Here is an 18478-nt window from a genome sequence, read left to right on the forward strand (position 1 = left end):
CGGGTCCAGGTTTTGCAGCTCTTTCAGAACATCTGCTATCTGGATTTGGGTAAAGGAGAACCTGGAGAGGCTTGGGCGAGTAGTTGCGGGGGGGGGGGGGGGGGGGCGGAGCTGTTGGCCGAGGTTGGAGTAGCCAGGCGGAAGGCATGGCCAGCCGTTGAGAAATGCTTGTTGAAGTTTTCGATAATCATGGATTTATCGGTGGTGACCGTGTTACCTAGCCTCAGTGCAGTGGGCAGCTGGGAGGAGGTGCTCGTTCTCCATGGACTTCAGTGTCCCAGAACTTTTTGGAGTTGGAGCTACAGGATGCAAACTTCTGCCTGAAGAAGCTGGCCTTAGCTTTCCTGACTGACTGCGTGTATTGGTTCCTGACTTCCCTGAACAGTTGCATATCGCGGGGACTATTCGATGCTATTGCAGTCCGCCACAGGATGTTGTGTACACCTTTCCATGTATTTTATCTCATAGAAATATGTTTGGCTCAAACTCTTCACATAGATAGATGCCTACGTTAAACAAAATACACTGAACAAAAAATAAATGCAACATGCAACAATTTCAAATAGTTACAGTTCATAATAAGAAAATCAGTCAATTGATAGACCCTAATTTATGGATTTCACATGCCAGGGAGTAGAGATATGCATCTGTTGGTCACAGATACCTTTAAAAAAATAGTGGCGTGGATCAGAAAACCAGTCTTATCTGGTGTATCCACTATTTGCCTCATGCAGCGCGACACATCTCCTTCGCATAGAGTTGATCAAGCTGTTGATTGTGGCCTGTGGAATATTGTCCCACACCTCTTCAATGTCTGTGCGGAGTTGGCGGATATTGACGGAAACTGAAAAACGATGTCATACACCGACCCAGAGCATCCCAAACATGCTCAATGAGTATTCAGGCCTTGGAAGAACTGGGCAATTTTCATCTTCCAGGAATTGTGTACAGATCCTTGCAACATGGGGCTGTGCATTATCATGCTGAAACATGCAGTGATAGTGGCGGAGGAATGGCATGACAATGGGCCTCAGGATCTCATCATGGTATCTCTATGCATTCAAATTGCCATCGATAAAATGCAATTGTGTTCATTGTAGTGCTGTTTGGTCGATAGACGGTTGGTCGCCCAAGATTTCTTTAGTCGAGCAGTAGCACAAAAAAAAGAAGACACCCGTCTAATTTGCGCCTGTCTGAGTGGACTGATCCATTGTGGAAGCCGTGGGAATGGCACATCGCAGCAAGTCTGAAAAAACAAACAATTAAAAATGTCAATCAATCATTTAGTCAAAAGAACAGACGGTCGACCAAGAGTCAATCAAGATTTTTTTTTTTTGTTGGACAGCCCTAGTTGGTTGTCCGTAGCTTATGCCTGTCCATACCATGACCTATCCTCCACCATGGGGCACTGTTCACAATGTTGACATCAACAAACCACTCACCCACACAATGCCAAACACGCTGTCTGCCATCTGCCCGTTACAGTTTGTGCCGATCTGTGCAAACCCACAGTTTCATCAGTTGTCCAGGTGGCTGGTCTCACACAATCCCCCAGGTGAAAAAGCCGGATGTGGAGGTCCTGGGCTAGCGTGGTTACAAGTGGTCTGTGGTTGTGAGGCTGGTTGGACCTACTGCCAAATTCTGTAAAATGACATTGGAGGTGGCTTATGGTAGAGAAATTAACATTAAGTTCTGTCAACAGCTCTGTTGTACATTCCTACAGTCAGCATGCAAATTGCACGCTCCCTCAACTTGAGACATCTGCAAATTTTAGTGGCCTTTTATAGTCTCCAGGACAAGGTGCACCTGTGTATTGATCAGGCTGTTTAATCATCTTCTTGATATGCAACCTCTGTCAAGTGGATGGATTATCTTGGCAAAGGAGAAATGCTCACAAACAAGGATGTGCACAAAATGTAAGAGAAATTAGCTTTTTATGGGTATTTATTTCAGCTCATGAAACATGGCACCAACACTTAAGTTTATATTTTTGTTCAGTGCAGTATTTGAACTTGCCTTTGAAAACTGATATTTTAACTGACTAGAACCGTTCTACTGGCAGTAATTATGTGTGGTTTAGGCACCATCTTCACCATATATTTGGTTTGGTATTGTAGATGTGCATGTTTAAGCCTTGAAGACAATGGCACTGATGTCTTTGTGCTGCTTCTATTGTTAGGTGAACCTATTGTTCACCTAATACCTTTTTTGCACTGTTGGTTAGAGCCTGTAAGTAAGCATTTCACTGTAAGGTCTACACCTGTTTGTATTCAGCGCACGTGACAAATAAACTTTTGATTTTATTCTAATGATAAAGAGAGAAAAAGAGAGGGGAAAGGAGTGACTAATACTTATTTCGCTCGGGATTCAAAGTATGTTGCCTGTAAAAACAATTGGGCAATGTTTATATGATCCCCTTTCAAACAGCCCCTTTACCTCTTTCACCTTTTATAGAGCCATTACTTAAGCGGTGACTGAGCAAGAAACATTAAACTTTGACCCTGTTGTTGCAACCGTTGTCAGGTAACCTGAAGCAGCAAGCAATATTGATCAAATTCTAAATTCCTCAAATGGGACAGAATGCAATGCACTGCTTTCATTTCTTCACATTCACAAACAGTAAGTTAGCAGCTCGCCATACTTTCAGATAAGTTGTAATATGTTAATTTTCCTGTTATGGTGAATAAAACATTGGCTAAAGTTAATCTCAAAACATTGTCAGATATGTTTTGGTAATTTGCTTTGATTGCACCTGTCACGTCGTTGCCATTGTTATCAACGTTCTACAGACGCCGCAGCCATATTGATCCTCAAAAGTAGAACGGGGCTGGCTAATAACTTTAAAACGGGGCTAATGCCTGTTTCGTCTAAATTACACTATAGGGGCTTGGGAATACGATGGCATTGCTATTCTGCACATTATTTAGTAGGAAACCATTTTGCATCATTATGTTGTCAAATTTACTTTAGACAAATGGCGATGTTGTCATTAGCTACAGTATCAAAGTTCCCCCAAAATAACTAGCAATGCTAACAGTACAGTAACGTTAGCTAGCTAAAATCTAAAGTCTCACCTCAATCTTAGCTAGCTAACGTTGTAACAATTAAAGTCAATCTGGCAACATCCAAATGATGACAAAAGTTTTCCTACTAATTATTTGCCTTTAGAAATGTTAGTGTTTTCAAGCCACAGTTAATGCACTTAGACCAAATCTCCATCAGCGCCCAATGAGGAAGCGTTGAGTAGAATGCTCATTTGGGCATCACACCATGCCCAAAACATAGGCCCATATGTGCGCCCACACCAAACGCGATCACGACACGCAGGTCGTGTATTACCACCACCGACAGATCTCAGTTCATCTTTCAATCACCCACGTGGGTATAACCAATGAGGAGATGGCACGTGGCTATATGCTTCTATGAACCAATGATGAGATGGGAGAGACAGTACTTGCGCCACGTTAGTCATCACAAATTGAACTGACTTCTATTTTAGCGCTTGGCAACAGTTGGCGCATGTGAGCAGTGTGGTTGCAATGATTGAATAACATATGTTTGTACACACGATGCGGTGTGGTCAGCATGTCAGTTCCTAAAAGGAACGTCCAAAACAATAATTTGACGCAATGTGCAATCATGAATATGACTTGAGCTAGCCAGCCAGCTAACAAACAAGCTAGCTAGTCACAAACCAGAACAATGTCTAGAAAGTTGCTTTTAGTTGCCTGGCTTGCTAGATGTACATATCCCACATACATTTTTAAACGGGTGTTTTTTTTGGTGCAGAAATTAAAGCAGGTAAAGTTGCTTTTTGGACCAGGCTGCTTTATGCAGACTGCCGTTTTTGTTTAAACTTTTTCATAATGACCAGGACAAGTTTGATGTCGGAGAACAACAGTAAAATCACAGAACAGTGGGTTAGATATACAAATATTTGATAGAATGTTCATGATTTAATCCGTACCAAAGCCAATAAAATGATAGGGGACATTTATACTAAGGGCTTGCCAGGACGTTTTAACATATTACTGCAATCATGACCAGGTCTGTTGGGGAAATAGAAGTACAGGTTTTGTTGCATGGAATACCTTTAAGATAGAAAGGAAAAGTCTTGGTTTGAAAGGTGTAATAGAGAGGCCCTGTCATGGTAGGCTGCAGGCAGAGAGCAGAGGGTTGCTCCAGACCTCAGGCATTCCATTAACCATGCATCCAAAGCCTGTCATATTCAGCTGAAAGTTCCTCGATCTGCTGCTTCAAGTCAATCCGGCAAACAAGAGATGTATTTAACATATGACGAAACATTCATTTCAAACCACAGGGTTATAAATTGTATAAAATATAAATCAAGCCCCTTCAGTGTGTTAAAAAAAAAAACCTCCTTTAATTCTCCCTCCCCTAGCTCCCGCCCTAGATCATAGAGGAACTCACTAAGAGCATTGTTTCCCCTGCCAAATCCCTTGGCATAGGCCTATCTAGTTTTATGTATAACCCCTGAGCCATTTGGCAGGAAGAGTGAATATTCTAACTTGCGTTAAAGGTATTTATGAGGTTGTCCTCAAGAAACCTTTCTTTATATCAACAATTTGACTGATCTATGTGACAGTGAACCATATTTTGGAGACGGTTTTGAAGAACTTGTCCCCCCGTGAGTGATGTCAATTGTGTCTGTGCCAAACCAAAATGTCTTAATTAAGAAACATTTTCAAACACATGCACTCTCCATGAAATAAATCAATGATTGGCGCTGCCCACATTTTAAACTTGTATTTGATTAGATTTTCCCACACGCAAAAATGTCACAAGTTCTTATAGCAGGATTACAGCAGTAGTTGGACAGGCATTACAATATCACAACAATTTAGGGCAACTTAATGTATTCAACTGAAATGTGTCTTCCGCATTTAACCCAACCCCTCTGAATCAGAGAGTTGCGGGGGGCTGCCTTAATTAATTACTAAAACACATGAGATATCAAAACGCATGTTCAATAATCATACCACAACAATGCAATACTAAATACACTGCTCAAAAAATAAAGGGAACACTTAAACAACACAATGTAACTCCAAGTCAATCACACTTCTGTGAAATCAAACTGTCCACTTAGGAAGCAACACTGATTGACAATAAATTTCACATGCTGTTGTGCAAACGGAATAGACAACAGATGGAAATTATAGGCAATTAGCAAGACACCCCCAATAAAGGAGTGGTTCTGCAGGTGGTGACCACAGACCACTTCTCAGTTCCTATGCTTCCTGGCTGATGTTTTGGTCACTTTTGAATGCTGGCGGTGCTTTCACTCTAGTGGTAGCATGAGACGGAGTCTACAACCCACACAAGTGGCTCAGGTAGTGCAGCTTATCCAGGATGGAACATCAATGCGAACTGTGGCAAGAAGGTTTGCTGTGTCTGTCAGCGTGGTGTCCAGAGCATGGAGGCGCTACCAGGAGACAGGCCAGTACATCAGGAGACGTGGAGGAGGCCATAGGAGGGCAACAACCCAGCAGCAGGACCGCTACCTCCGCCTTTGTACAAGGAGGAGCACTGCCAGAGCCCTGCAAAATTACCTCCAGCATCCACAAATGTGCATGTGTCTGCTCAAACGGTCAGAAACAGACTCCATGAGGGTGGTATGAGGGCCCGACATCCACAGGTGGGGGTTGTGCTTGCCAGAGAACACCAAGATTGGCAAATTCGCCACTGGCGCCCTGTGCTCTTCACAGATGAAAGCAGGTTCACACTGAGCACATGTGACGGAGTCTGGAGAAGCCGTGGAGAACGTTCTGCTGCCTGCAACATCCTCCAGCATGACCGGTTTGGCGGTGGGTCAGTCATGGTGTGGAGTGGCATTTCTTTGGGGGGCCGCACAGCCCTCCATGTGCTCGCCAGAGGTAGCCTGACTGCCATTAGGTACCGAGATGAGATCCTCAGACCCCTTGTGAGACCATATGCTGGTGCGGTTGGCCCTGGGTTCCTCCTAATGCAAGACAATGCTAGACCTCATGTGGCTGGAGTGTGTCAGCAGTTCCTGCAAGAGGAAGGCATTGATGCTATAGACCGGCCCGTCCGTTCCCCAGACCTGAATCCAATTGAGCACATCTGGGACATCATGTCTCGCTCCATCCACCAATGCCACGTTGCACCACAGACTATCCAGGAGTTGGTGGATGCTTTAGTCCAGGTCTGGGAGGAGATCCCTCAGGAGACCATCCGCCACCTCATCAGGAGCATGCCCAGGTGTTGTAGGGAGGTCATACAGGCATGTGGAGGCCACACACAATACTGAGCCTCATTTTGACTTGTTTTAAGGACATTACATCAAAGTTGGATCAGCCTGTAGTGTGGTTTTCCACTTTAATTTTGAGTGTGACTCCAAATCCAGACCTCCATGGGTTGATAAATTTGATTTCCATTGATCATTTTTGCGTGATTTTGTTGTCAGCACATTCAACTATGTAAAGAAAAAAGTATTTAATAAGAATATTTCATTCATTCAGATCTAGGATGTGTTATTTTAGTGTTCCCTTTATTTTTTTGAGCAGTGTATAATACATGTAATGTACAGTTGAAGTCGGAAATGTACATGCACTTAGGTTGGAGTCATTAAAAAAGTGTTGTAGTCATTAAACCTTGTTTTCAACCACTCCACAAATTTCTTGTTAACAAACTATAGTTTAGGCAAGTCGGTTAAGACTACTTTGTGCATGACACAAGTCATTTTTCCAACAATTGTTTACAGACAGATTATTTCACTTATAATTCACTGTATCACAATGCCAGTGGGTTAGAAGTTTACATACACTAAGTTGACTGTGCCTTTATACAGCTTGGAAAATTCCAGAAAATTATGTAATGACTTTAGAAGCTTCTGATAAGCTAATTTACATCATTTGAGTCAATTGGAGGTGTACCTGTGGACCTATTTCAAGGCCTACTTTCAAACTCAGTGCCTCTTTGCTTGAAATCATGGGGAAATCAAAGGAAATCAGACCTCAGAAAAAAATTGTAGACCTCCACAAGTCTGGTTCATCCTTGGGAGCAATTTCCAAGCGCCTGAAGGTACCACGTTCATCTGTACAAACAATAGTACGCAAGGATAAAGACCATGGGACCATGCAGCCGTTATACCGCTCAGGGAGGAGACGCGTTCTGTCTCCTAGAGATTAACGTACTTTGGTACGAAAAGTGCAAATCAATCCCAGAACAACAGCAAAGGACCCTGTGAAGATGCTGGAGGAAACGGGTACAAAATAATCTATATCCACAGTAAAACAAATCCTATATCGATATAACCTGAAAGACCGCTTAGCAAGGAAGAAGCCACTGCTCCAAAACTATCATAAAAAAAGCCAGACTACGGTTTGTAACTGCACATGGGGACAAAGATCGTACTTTTTGGAGAAATGTCCTCTGATCTGATGAAACAAAAATAGAACTGTTAGGCCATAATGACCATTGTTATGTTTGGAGGAAAAAGGGAGAGGCTTGCAAGCCTTAGAACACCATCCCAACCATTAAGCACGGGGGTGGCAGCATCATGTTGTGGGGGTGCTTTGCTGCAGGAGGGACTGGTGCACTTCACAAAATAGATGGGAACGAAAATTATGTGGATATATTGAAGCAACATCTCAAGACATCAGTCAGGAATTTAAAGCTTGGTCGCAAATGGGTCTTCCAATTGGACAATGACCCCAATCATACTTCCGAAGTTGTGGCAAAATGGCTTAAGGACAACAAAGTCAAGGTATTGGAGTCGCCATCACAAAGCCCTGACCTCAATCCCATAGAACATTTGTGGGCAAAACTGGGGGAAAAAATCATATGTGAGCAACGAGGCCTACAAACCTGCCTCAGTTACACCAGCTCTGTCAAGAGGAATGGGCCGAAATTCCCAACTTATTGTGGGGAGCTTGTGGAAGGCTACCCAAAATGTTTGACCCAAGTTAAACAATTTAATGGCAATGCTACCAAATACTAATTGAGTGTATGTCAACTTCTGACCCACTGGGAATGTGATGAAAGAAATAAAAGCTGAAATAAATCACTCTCTACTATTATTCTGACATTTAACATTCTTAAAATAAGGTGGTGATCCTAACTGACCTAAAACAGGGATTTTTTTTACTAGTATTAAATGTCAGGAATTGTGAAAAACTGAGTTTAAACGTATTTGGCTAAGGTGTATGTAAACTTCCGACTGTATAATATCAAATTATTTTATAAAATCAATCTTATGTATCTAACCTGGTGATAATAGGCTACCTCTACACAGCCCGACTCCAATAACTGGCAAAAGATCTGATCTGACTTGTCAAAATACCAATTAGTGACAAAAGATCAGAACCAGGTTGCCTGTGCAAACGCAGCCATGGTGAGTCACTCCATCTAACACATAATCATACAACAAACAAGACAAACAGAACCTTCAGTGCTTCTGCCCACACGCTAATGTATTCCCAACCCAAGTTTTTATTAAATCAAAATGTGTTCTATTTGATTATGTCTCTCTCTTGCCTTGAGCAATGATTTGCACTGGAATATAGTCACCGTGAAATGTGATATAATTCAAAGCAGAGAATATTGAAAATAACTATATTGTGGTTGAGTGACTTTAAGATTTTTTCTGTGAGGGGAAAAGTTGTAAAATGAATGATACATATTGAACGTTGGACATGTTATTAGTAGCACATGATATACTTTAAATCAGCGCTTCTCAACTGGTTTTGCCTCGGTACCCAAATTGAACCAGGTTGTTCCAGTCGCGACCCAATATTCGCATCGCAATTTTTGTTGTTTATGCCAAATTGCAATCTGGAAAACTTTAAAAAATACTTTTTGATAGCAAATGTAGCAGTTATATACAGTACCAGTGTAAAGTTTGGACACCTATTCATTCCAGGGTTTTTCTTTATTTTAAAAAAATGTTCTATATTGTAAAATAATAGTGAAAACATCAAAACTATGAAATAACACATATGGAATCATGTAGTAACCAAAAAAGTGTTAAACAAAATAAAATATATTGTTTATTTTGGTTTATTCAAAGTAGCCACCCTTTACCTCGATGACAGCTTTGCACTCTCTTGGCATTCTCTCAACCAGCTTCATGAGGTAGTCACCTGGAATCCATTTCAATTAACCTCTTCAATCTATGGGTGCGCTATGTCATTATTGGATAAAAAGACGTACCCGTTTTAAGCGCGATATTTTGTGACGAAAAGATGCTCGACTATGCATGGAATTGACAGCCTTGGAAAGACAAAACTCTGACGTCTCCAAAACTGCAAAGATATTATCTGTGCGTGCCCCAGAACTAATGCAACAGGCGAAACCAAGATGAAGTTTCATACAGGAAATGCCCCAGATTCTGAAGGCGCTGTGTTCCAATGTCTCCTTATATGGCTGTGAATGCGCCAGGAATGAGCCTGCGGTTTCTGTCTATTCCCCGAGGTGTCTGCAGCATTGTGACGTGTTTGTAGGCATATCATTGGAAGATTGACCATAAGAGACTACATTTACCTGGTGTCCCGCCCGGTGTCCTGTGTGCGTAATCTGTAGGTCCATGCGCGGTTCCATTTCTTCAGAAGAGAAAGTAAACTGCCAAGATGGATTTTTATCGTCGATAGATATGTGAAAAACACCTTGAGGATTGATTCTAAACATCGGTTTGCCATGTTTCTGTCAATATTATGGAGTTAATTTGGAAAAAAGTTTGCGTTTTAATGACTTAATATATATATATATATTTTCCCTCCCCAAATGTGATGAACAAAACGGAGCGATTAGTCGACACAAATAATATTTTTTGTAAAAAGGGAACATTTGCTATCTAACAGAGTCTCCTCATTGAAAACATCTGAAGTTCTTCAAAGGTAAATTATTTTATTTTAATTCTTTTCTGGTTTTTGTGGAAAATGTTGCATGCTGAATGCTAGGCTTAATGCAATGCTAGGCTATCAATACTCTTACACAAATGCTTGTTTAGCTATGGTTCAAAAGCATATTTTGAAAATCTGAGATGACAGTGTTGTTAACAAAAGGCTAAGCTTGAGAGCAAATAGATTAATTTCATTTCATTTGCGATTTTCATGAATAGTTAACGTTGTGTTATGCTAATGAGCTTGCGGATAGATTTACACAATCCTGGATACAGGGTTTTTTTCGTAGCTAAACGTGACGCAGAAAACGGAGCGATTTGTCCTAAACAAATAATCTTTCAGGAAAAACTGAACATTTGCTATCTGAGAGTCTCCTCATTGAAAACATCCGAAGTTCTTCAAAGGTAAATGATTTTATTTGAATGCTTTTCTGGTTTTTGTGGAAAATGTTGCATGCTGAAATAGAGGCATAATCCTATGCTAGGCTATCAATACTGTTACACAAATGCTTGTTTTGCAATGGTTGAGAAGCATATTTTGAAAATCTGAGATGACAGTGTTGTTAACAAAAGGCTAAGCTTGAGAGCAAATAGATTCATTTCATTTGCGATTTTCATGAATAGTTAACGTTGCGTTATGGTAATGAGCTTGAGGCTGTAGTCACGATACCGGATCCGGGATGGCTCGACGCAAGAAGTTAACAGGTGTGCCTTGTCAAAAGTTAATTTGTGGAATTTCTTTCCTTAATGCGTTTGAGCCAATCAGTTGTGTTGTGACAAGGTAGGGGTGGTATACAGAAGATAGCCCTGTCTGGTAAAAAAAGTCCATATTATGGCAAGAACAGCTCAAATTAGCAAAGAGAAATGACAGTCCATCATTGCTTTAAGACATGAAGGTCAATCAATCCAGAAAATGTCAATAACTTTTTAAAGTTTCTTCAAGTGCCGTCGCAAAAACTATCAAGCGCTATGATGAAACTGGCACTCATGAGGACCACCACAGGAAAGGAAAACCCAGAGTTACCTCTGCTGCAGAGGATAAGTTCATTAGAGTTAACTGCACCTCAGATTGCAGCCCAAATAAATGCTTCACAGAGTTCAAGTAACAGACACATCTCAACATCAACTGTTCAGAGGAGACGGCCTTCATGGTCAAATTGCTGCAAAGAAACCAGTACTAAAGGACACCAATAAGAGGAAGAGGCTTTGCTTGGACCAAGAAACTCAAGCAATGGACTTTAGACCTTGTGGAAATCTGTCCTTTGGTCTGATGTGTCCAAATTTGAGATTTCTGGTTTCAACCGCCATGTCTTTGTGAGACGCAGAGTAGGTGAACGGATGATCGCCGCATGTGTCGTTTCCACCGTGAAGCATGGAGGAGGTGGTGTGGGGGTGCTTTGCTGGTGACACTGTCAGTAATTTATTTAGAATTCAAAGTACACTTAACCAGCATGGCTACCACAGCATTCGATACACCATTCCAACTGGCTTGTGCTTTTTCCAACAGGACTAATAATCCAAAACACACCTCCAGGCTGTGTGAGGCTATTTGACCAAGAAGGAGAGTGGAGTGCTGCATCAGATGACCTGGCCTCCACAATCACCCTACCTCAACCCAATTGAGATGATTTGGGATAAATTGGACTAGAGAGTGAAGGAAAAGCAGCCAACAAGTGCTCAGCGTATGTGGGAACTCCTTCAAGACTGTTGGAAAAGCATTTCAGGTGAAGCTGGTTGAAAGAATGCCATGAGTGTACAAAACTGTCGAGGCGAATTTGAAGAATCAAACATTTTATTTTGATTTGTTTAACACTTTTTTAGTTACTACGTGATTCCATATGTGTTATTTCATACTTTTGATGTCTTCACTATTATTCTACAATGTAGAAAATAGTAAAAAATAAAGAAAAACCCTTGAATGATTAGGTGTGTCCTAACTTTTCACTGGTACTGCATGACAAAGTAAAATGAATCCCACCTTTTTTCATTGTCAATAATTCAATTCATCCCATATTCTTGATGAGTAATGTTAATAATCACACTGGTTTGAGACTACTAAATCAACCAAATCCTCTCAATAGCGCTGCTATTTGCTCGATATTGAAAAAATTGTGTTTGATGAAAAATGGTTTATTCACTTTCTACCTGCTTTTAGCCGTTTAAGTTCAGACTGAAGTATTTATTTTATATAAATAAAAAATAACATTTACACAGACATCCGCGACCCACCAGTTGAGAATCGCTGCTTTAAATCATGACTTATTTGTTTACAATTTGTGTTATATATTATATATTGGTCTTTTTGTCTTTTAAGCAGTATGTAATTAAACTATTTGCCAATCAGATGTATGATTTATATTATAAAAGAACTCTACATACTGTAGTACAGCCAACTTGAACTGCAGTTGTAGCCAAACAGAGAAAAAAGTTTGCCATCATTTCTCTCCCTAATTTGCAGTTGACATGTCATCCAAACTGCACAGAGACTATGGGGTTAGCTGCAATCAGTCAAGCAGCCTTTTGTAATGTCCCTTATTTTCATCAAAAGGTTTGGATGTAGCCTGAGCCCTGCGTCTCTGCGTCATTCCTTCATACCCAGTGATCTGTGTTATTAGTCTATCAGCAACACATTTCTCCTTGGCTTGAAGCATGTGTGTTTCTTCCTTGTTTATGACTTTGATAGATCAGACTGAAGAAAGGCAGGACTGAGGAGCCTCCCTCCCCCAGTTCAGGGAGTTCGTAAAGTAAACAACTAGTTTTGTGGAGATGGCTACAAACTCCAGACCACTCTGTTCTGTTGTATCTATGCTTCCTCACTAACTGCTTAATGACTCTTGCAGTAACCATACTATAACCATGTTAGTGATGCTACTACTATTTACTGCTGCAGCTATGAGAGTAACTATGACTCTTGCAGTAACCATACTATAACCATGTTAGTGATGCTACTACTATTTACCGCTGCAGCTATGAGAGTAACTATGACTCTTGCAGTAACCATACTATAACCATGTTAGTGATGCTACTACTATTTACCACTGCAGCTATGAGAGTAACTATGACTCTTGCAGTAACCATACTATAACCATGTTAGTGATGCTACTACTATTTACCGCTGCAGCTATGAGAGTAACTATGACTCTTGCAGTAACCATACTATAACCATGTTAGTGATGCTACTACTATTTACTGCTGCAGCTATGAGAGTAACTATGACTCTTGCAGTAACCATACTATAACCATGTTAGTGATGCTACTACTATTTACCGCTGCAGCTATGAGAGTAACTATGACTCTTGCAGTAACCATACTATAACCATGTTAGTGATGCTACTACTATTTACCGCTGCAGCTATGAGAGTAACTATGACTCTTGCAGTAAACTTACTATAACCATGTTAGTGATGCTACTACTATTTACCGCTGCAGCTATGAGAGTAACTATGACTCTTGCAGTAACCATACTATAACCATGTTAGTGATGCTACTACTATTTACCGCTGCAGCTATGAGAGTAACTATGACTCTTGCAGTAACCATACTATAACCATGTTAGTGATGCTACTACTATTTACCGCTGCAGCTATGAGAGTAACTATGACTCTTGCAGTAACCATACTATAACCATGTTAGTGATGCTACTACTATTTACCGCTGCAGCTATGAGAGTAACTGACTCTTGCAGTAACCATACTATAACCATGTTAGTGATGCTACTACTATTTACCGCTGCAGCTATGAGAGTAACTATGACTCTTGCAGTAACCATACTATAACCATGTTAGTGATGCTACTACTATTTACCACTGCAGCTATGAGAGTAACTATGACTCTTGCAGTAACCATACTATAACCATGTTAGTGATGCTACTACTATTTACTGCTGCAGCTATGAGAGTAACTATGACTCTTGCAGTAACCATACTATAACCATGTTAGTGATGCTACTACTATTTACCGCTGCAGCTATGAGAGTAACTATGACTCTTGCAGTAACCATACTATAACCATGTTAGTGATGCTACTACTATTTACCGCTGCAGCTATGAGAGTAACTATGACTCTTGCAGTAAACTTACTATAACCATGTTAGTGATGCTACTACTATTTACCGCTGCAGCTATGAGAGTAACTATGACTCTTGCAGTAACCATACTATAACCATGTTAGTGATGCTACTACTATTTACCGCTGCAGCTATGAGAGTAACTATGACTCTTGCAGTAACCATACTATAACCATGTTAGTGATGCTACTACTATTTACCGCTGCAGCTATGAGAGTAACTATGACTCTTGCAGTAACCATACTATAACCATGTTAGTGATGCTACTACTATTTACCGCTGCAGCTATGAGAGTAACTGACTCTTGCAGTAACCATACTATAACCATGTTAGTGATGCTACTACTATTTACCGCTGCAGCTATGAGAGTAACTATGACTCTTGCAGTAACCATACTATAACCATGTTAGTGATGCTACTACTATTTACCACTGCAGCTATGAGAGTAACTATGACTCTTGCAGTAACCATACTATAACCATGTTAGTGATGCTACTACTATTTACCGCTGCAGCTATGAGAGTAACTGACTCTTGCAGTAACCATACTATAACCATGTTAGTGATGCTACTACTATTTACCGCTGCAGCTATGAGAGTAACTATGACTCTTGCAGTAACCATACTATAACCATGTTAGTGATGCTACTACTATTTACCACTGCAGCTATGAGAGTAACTATGACTCTTGCAGTAACCATACTATAACCATGTTAGTGATGCTACTACTATTTACTGCTGCAGCTAGAGAGAGTAACTATGACTCTTGCAGTAACCATACTATAACCATGTTAGTGATGCTACTACTATTTACCGCTGCAGCTATGAGAGTAACTATGACTCTTGCAGTAACCATACTATAACCATGTTAGTGATGCTACTACTATTTACCGCTGCAGCTATGAGAGTAACTATGACTCTTGCAGTAAACTTACTATAACCATGTTAGTGATGCTACTACTATTTACCGCTGCAGCTATGAGAGTAACTATGACTCTTGCAGTAACCATACTATAACCATGTTAGTGATGCTACTACTATTTACCGCTGCAGCTATGAGAGTAACTATGACTCTTGCAGTAACCATACTATAACCATGTTAGTGATGCTACTACTATTTACCGCTGCAGCTATGAGAGTAACTATGACTCTTGCAGTAACCATACTATAACCATGTTAGTGATGCTACTACTATTTACCGCTGCAGCTATGAGAGTAACTGACTCTTGCAGTAACCATACTATAACCATGTTAGTGATGCTACTACTATTTACCGCTGCAGCTATGAGAGTAACTATGACTCTTGCAGTAACCATACTATAACCATGTTAGTGATGCTACTACTATTTACCACTGCAGCTATGAGAGTAACTATGACTCTTGCAGTAACCATACTATAACCATGTTAGTGATGCTACTACTATTTACTGCTGCAGCTATGAGAGTAACTATGACTCTTGCAGTAACCATACTATAACCATGTTAGTGATGCTACTACTATTTACCGCTGCAGCTATGAGAGTAACTATGACTCTTGCAGTAACCATACTATAACCATGTTAGTGATGCTACTACTATTTACCGCTGCAGCTATGAGAGTAACTATGACTCTTGCAGTAAACTTACTATAACCATGTTAGTGATGCTACTACTATTTACCGCTGCAGCTATGAGAGTAACTATGACTCTTGCAGTAACCATACTATAACCATGTTAGTGATGCTACTACTATTTACCGCTGCAGCTATGAGAGTAACTATGACTCTTGCAGTAACCATACTATAACCATGTTAGTGATGCTACTACTATTTACCGCTGCAGCTATGAGAGTAACTATGACTCTTGCAGTAACCATACTATAACCATGTTAGTGATGCTACTACTATTTACCGCTGCAGCTATGAGAGTAACTGACTCTTGCAGTAACCATACTATAACCATGTTAGTGATGCTACTACTATTTACCGCTGCAGCTATGAGAGTAACTATGACTCTTGCAGTAACCATACTATAACCATGTTAGTGATGCTACTACTATTTACCACTGCAGCTATGAGAGTAACTATGACTCTTGCAGTAACCATACTATAACCATGTTAGTGATGCTACTACTATTTACCGCTGCAGCTATGAGAGTAACTATAGAGCTTTATCTTTAGGTGGCTCTAGGTCAGGTTACGTGATCTTATGAGGCAAAACTGCCCCCCCCCCCCACCCCACACACACACACACACTTCAACCGCCTCCTCTCCCACCTCATTCACTCACTCACACTTGCTGGCTGTGTCTGATCCCTGGGTCACGGTGCAGTGACTCTGAGGCTTGTCTAACTGGGCCTCTTGAAACTCTGGCCTTTACATTCCAGTGCCCTGAGGAGGGGCTCGCAGCCAGGCTTATTAACACAGAGAGAGAGAGAGAGAAGGAAGTCTCTGCCGTCAGGGATTATGTGCTGTTTCCTTGCCTGGAGGCTCTTGCCTCGTTCTTCCACAAACTTAAGGAAACAGCGAAAACTTAAACCTGCTATTATTCTCCAGCTGACACGGCCTTCTCACTGACACTTGTTTTCTTTCTTTCTCTCCTGCTCTCTCTGGGCTGATGTGTGTGTGTGTTTGTGTTTGTGTGTGTAAGGGGATCACTTTTTTTCCGTTGGCTTTTTCCACTGTGCCGCAGACACACACGGTGGAGAGGATTGGATTTGTGAAGACACTGATGGGGTTGCACAGCTGCACGGAGGGAGCAAAAGCCGATTTCCCCCTCTGCACCTCCCCATCCCCACAATGGGACTACCGCCTCTCTCCCTCTCTTTCTCTCTCTCTTTCCGAGGAGTGGGGGTGGGGGCCGCCATATGGGAGCTCAGAAACATGGAGTGGATCCGAGGAGGGAGAGAGGGGAATCTTTTTCCTCCTGGCGCTGGATGTGGTGCTCTGCTCTGCGAAGTGGTGAGTGTTTGTCTCACTCCTTCTTTCTCTCACTCTGTGGAAAAGTTACCTACACACCTAATTATGCTCTTAGGAATGCGCAGGCTACGAACTGATGCTTCCTATTCTTGTTCTTCATTATTCTTTTGTTCTTTATGTTGTACTTGTTTATTATCTCTAAATGTTTATCATACTATTCAATCTTTTCCATTTCTATGTTGACTACTTTTGATGAGCATCTGTCTGTCTTTAGTGGGCATCAATGCATTTGAATTGCAGTGTTACAGTATACAACGAGGGCTTTGTGCTTTTGAATGGTGCTGGAGGGTCAAGGTAGAAGATGGGGGGGTGCAAGGATGGGGTAGGAGGGGGAAGGGAATATTTGTGGGGGGGGGGTTGTGTGTTTAAACAAACCAAATTCATAATTGTCAGGAACAACCGCATAAACTCAGCAAATGTACTGCTTGTCTTCTTCGTGTGGGACTTTGCTCATTCTAGTGAAGCATGTGCCTGACTTAAACTTGGAAATGACTGTGAGCCTCAACTGTAGCTCATTGTGGTGGTAGCTCGTTGAGCTAATTGATAGTATGCAGTTTTCAGTGTGTGGTTTCACTGTTTGTCCACAGACAGAGGCACAATTCAGACTTTGTCAGGCTCTGCACCGCTAGTATGCCCCATAAATCCTGATTCAATAAAAAAGTTGCTGAAAGGCTGCTTTTTGGCAGTTTGTTTGTGGTTCATCTCCAGGGATTTTTCTGCCATTGTCGGGCCCCTTGATCGGGCCGCTTTTGTGTTTTTTTAGGGCCATCTAATTCCAAACAGTGTAATCTACAGTGAGCTCCAAAAGTATTGGGACAGTGACACATTTTATGTTGTTTTAGCTCTGTAATCCAGCTATTTGGATTTGATACAATGATTATGAGGTTAAAGTGCCAACTGTCAGCTTTAATTTGAGGGTATTTTCATCCATAGCGGGTGAACCGTTTAGAAATTACAGTACTTTGTACATAGTCCCCCCCATTTTAGGGGACCAAAGATATTGGGGACAATTTCACTTATGTGTATTAAAGTAGTACAAAACGAAGTGGTCCCATATTCATAGCACGCAATGACTATATCAAGCTTGTGACTACACATTTGTTGGATGCAATTGCTGTATGTTTTGGTTGTGTTTGACTATTTTGTGCCCAATAGAAATGAATGGTAAATCATGTATTGAGTCACTTTTATTGTAAATAAGACTTGAATGTTTCTCAACACTTCTACAATAAGTTGAAACATGAATAATGATGAGTGACGGAAGTTAGAGGCATAAATATCCCCAAATATTGATAAAATAATCTTCATATCGAAGTAAATTTGGAGTCACGCGGTGATATGGTGTGTGGTCCTCCCTCTACGACTCGGGAAACCATGCTGTTTATTAGGCTACAGATGAAATAAATTCACAGGGTGGTGAAAGTGCACGGTGATGAGCTAGATGCTGCTTTCCAATAAATATCGAGGATCTTATTCTGGTGACATGATGATCGATGCTTGACTGCCGTTTGACAAATACAAATATTCTCCCTCTTATCCATAATAATTTCATCATGTAGACTAGGCAACCCCA

General features: G+C 41.0%; 1 long non-coding RNA gene across 3 annotated transcripts in view; it reads left to right on the forward strand.

Annotated features, from left to right (window-relative positions):
• The first annotated feature begins 16173 nt into the window (after positions 1-16173).
• The window catches only part of LOC115135882 (uncharacterized), a 90510-nt gene continuing 88205 nt past the window's right edge, over positions 16174-18478 (forward strand). Inside the window, exon 1 of one of the 3 annotated variants that reach the window (XR_010464911.1) lies at positions 16174-16887. This is a non-coding gene — a long non-coding RNA (uncharacterized LOC115135882). The remainder of the gene's footprint in view (positions 16888-18478) is intronic. The other 2 variants (XR_003864548.2, XR_010464910.1) reach the window with 2 other exon arrangements.

The sequence above is a fragment of the Oncorhynchus nerka genome, linkage group LG10, assembly GCF_034236695.1.
Source record: "Oncorhynchus nerka isolate Pitt River linkage group LG10, Oner_Uvic_2.0, whole genome shotgun sequence".
NCBI lineage: Eukaryota > Metazoa > Chordata > Actinopteri > Salmoniformes > Salmonidae > Oncorhynchus > Oncorhynchus nerka.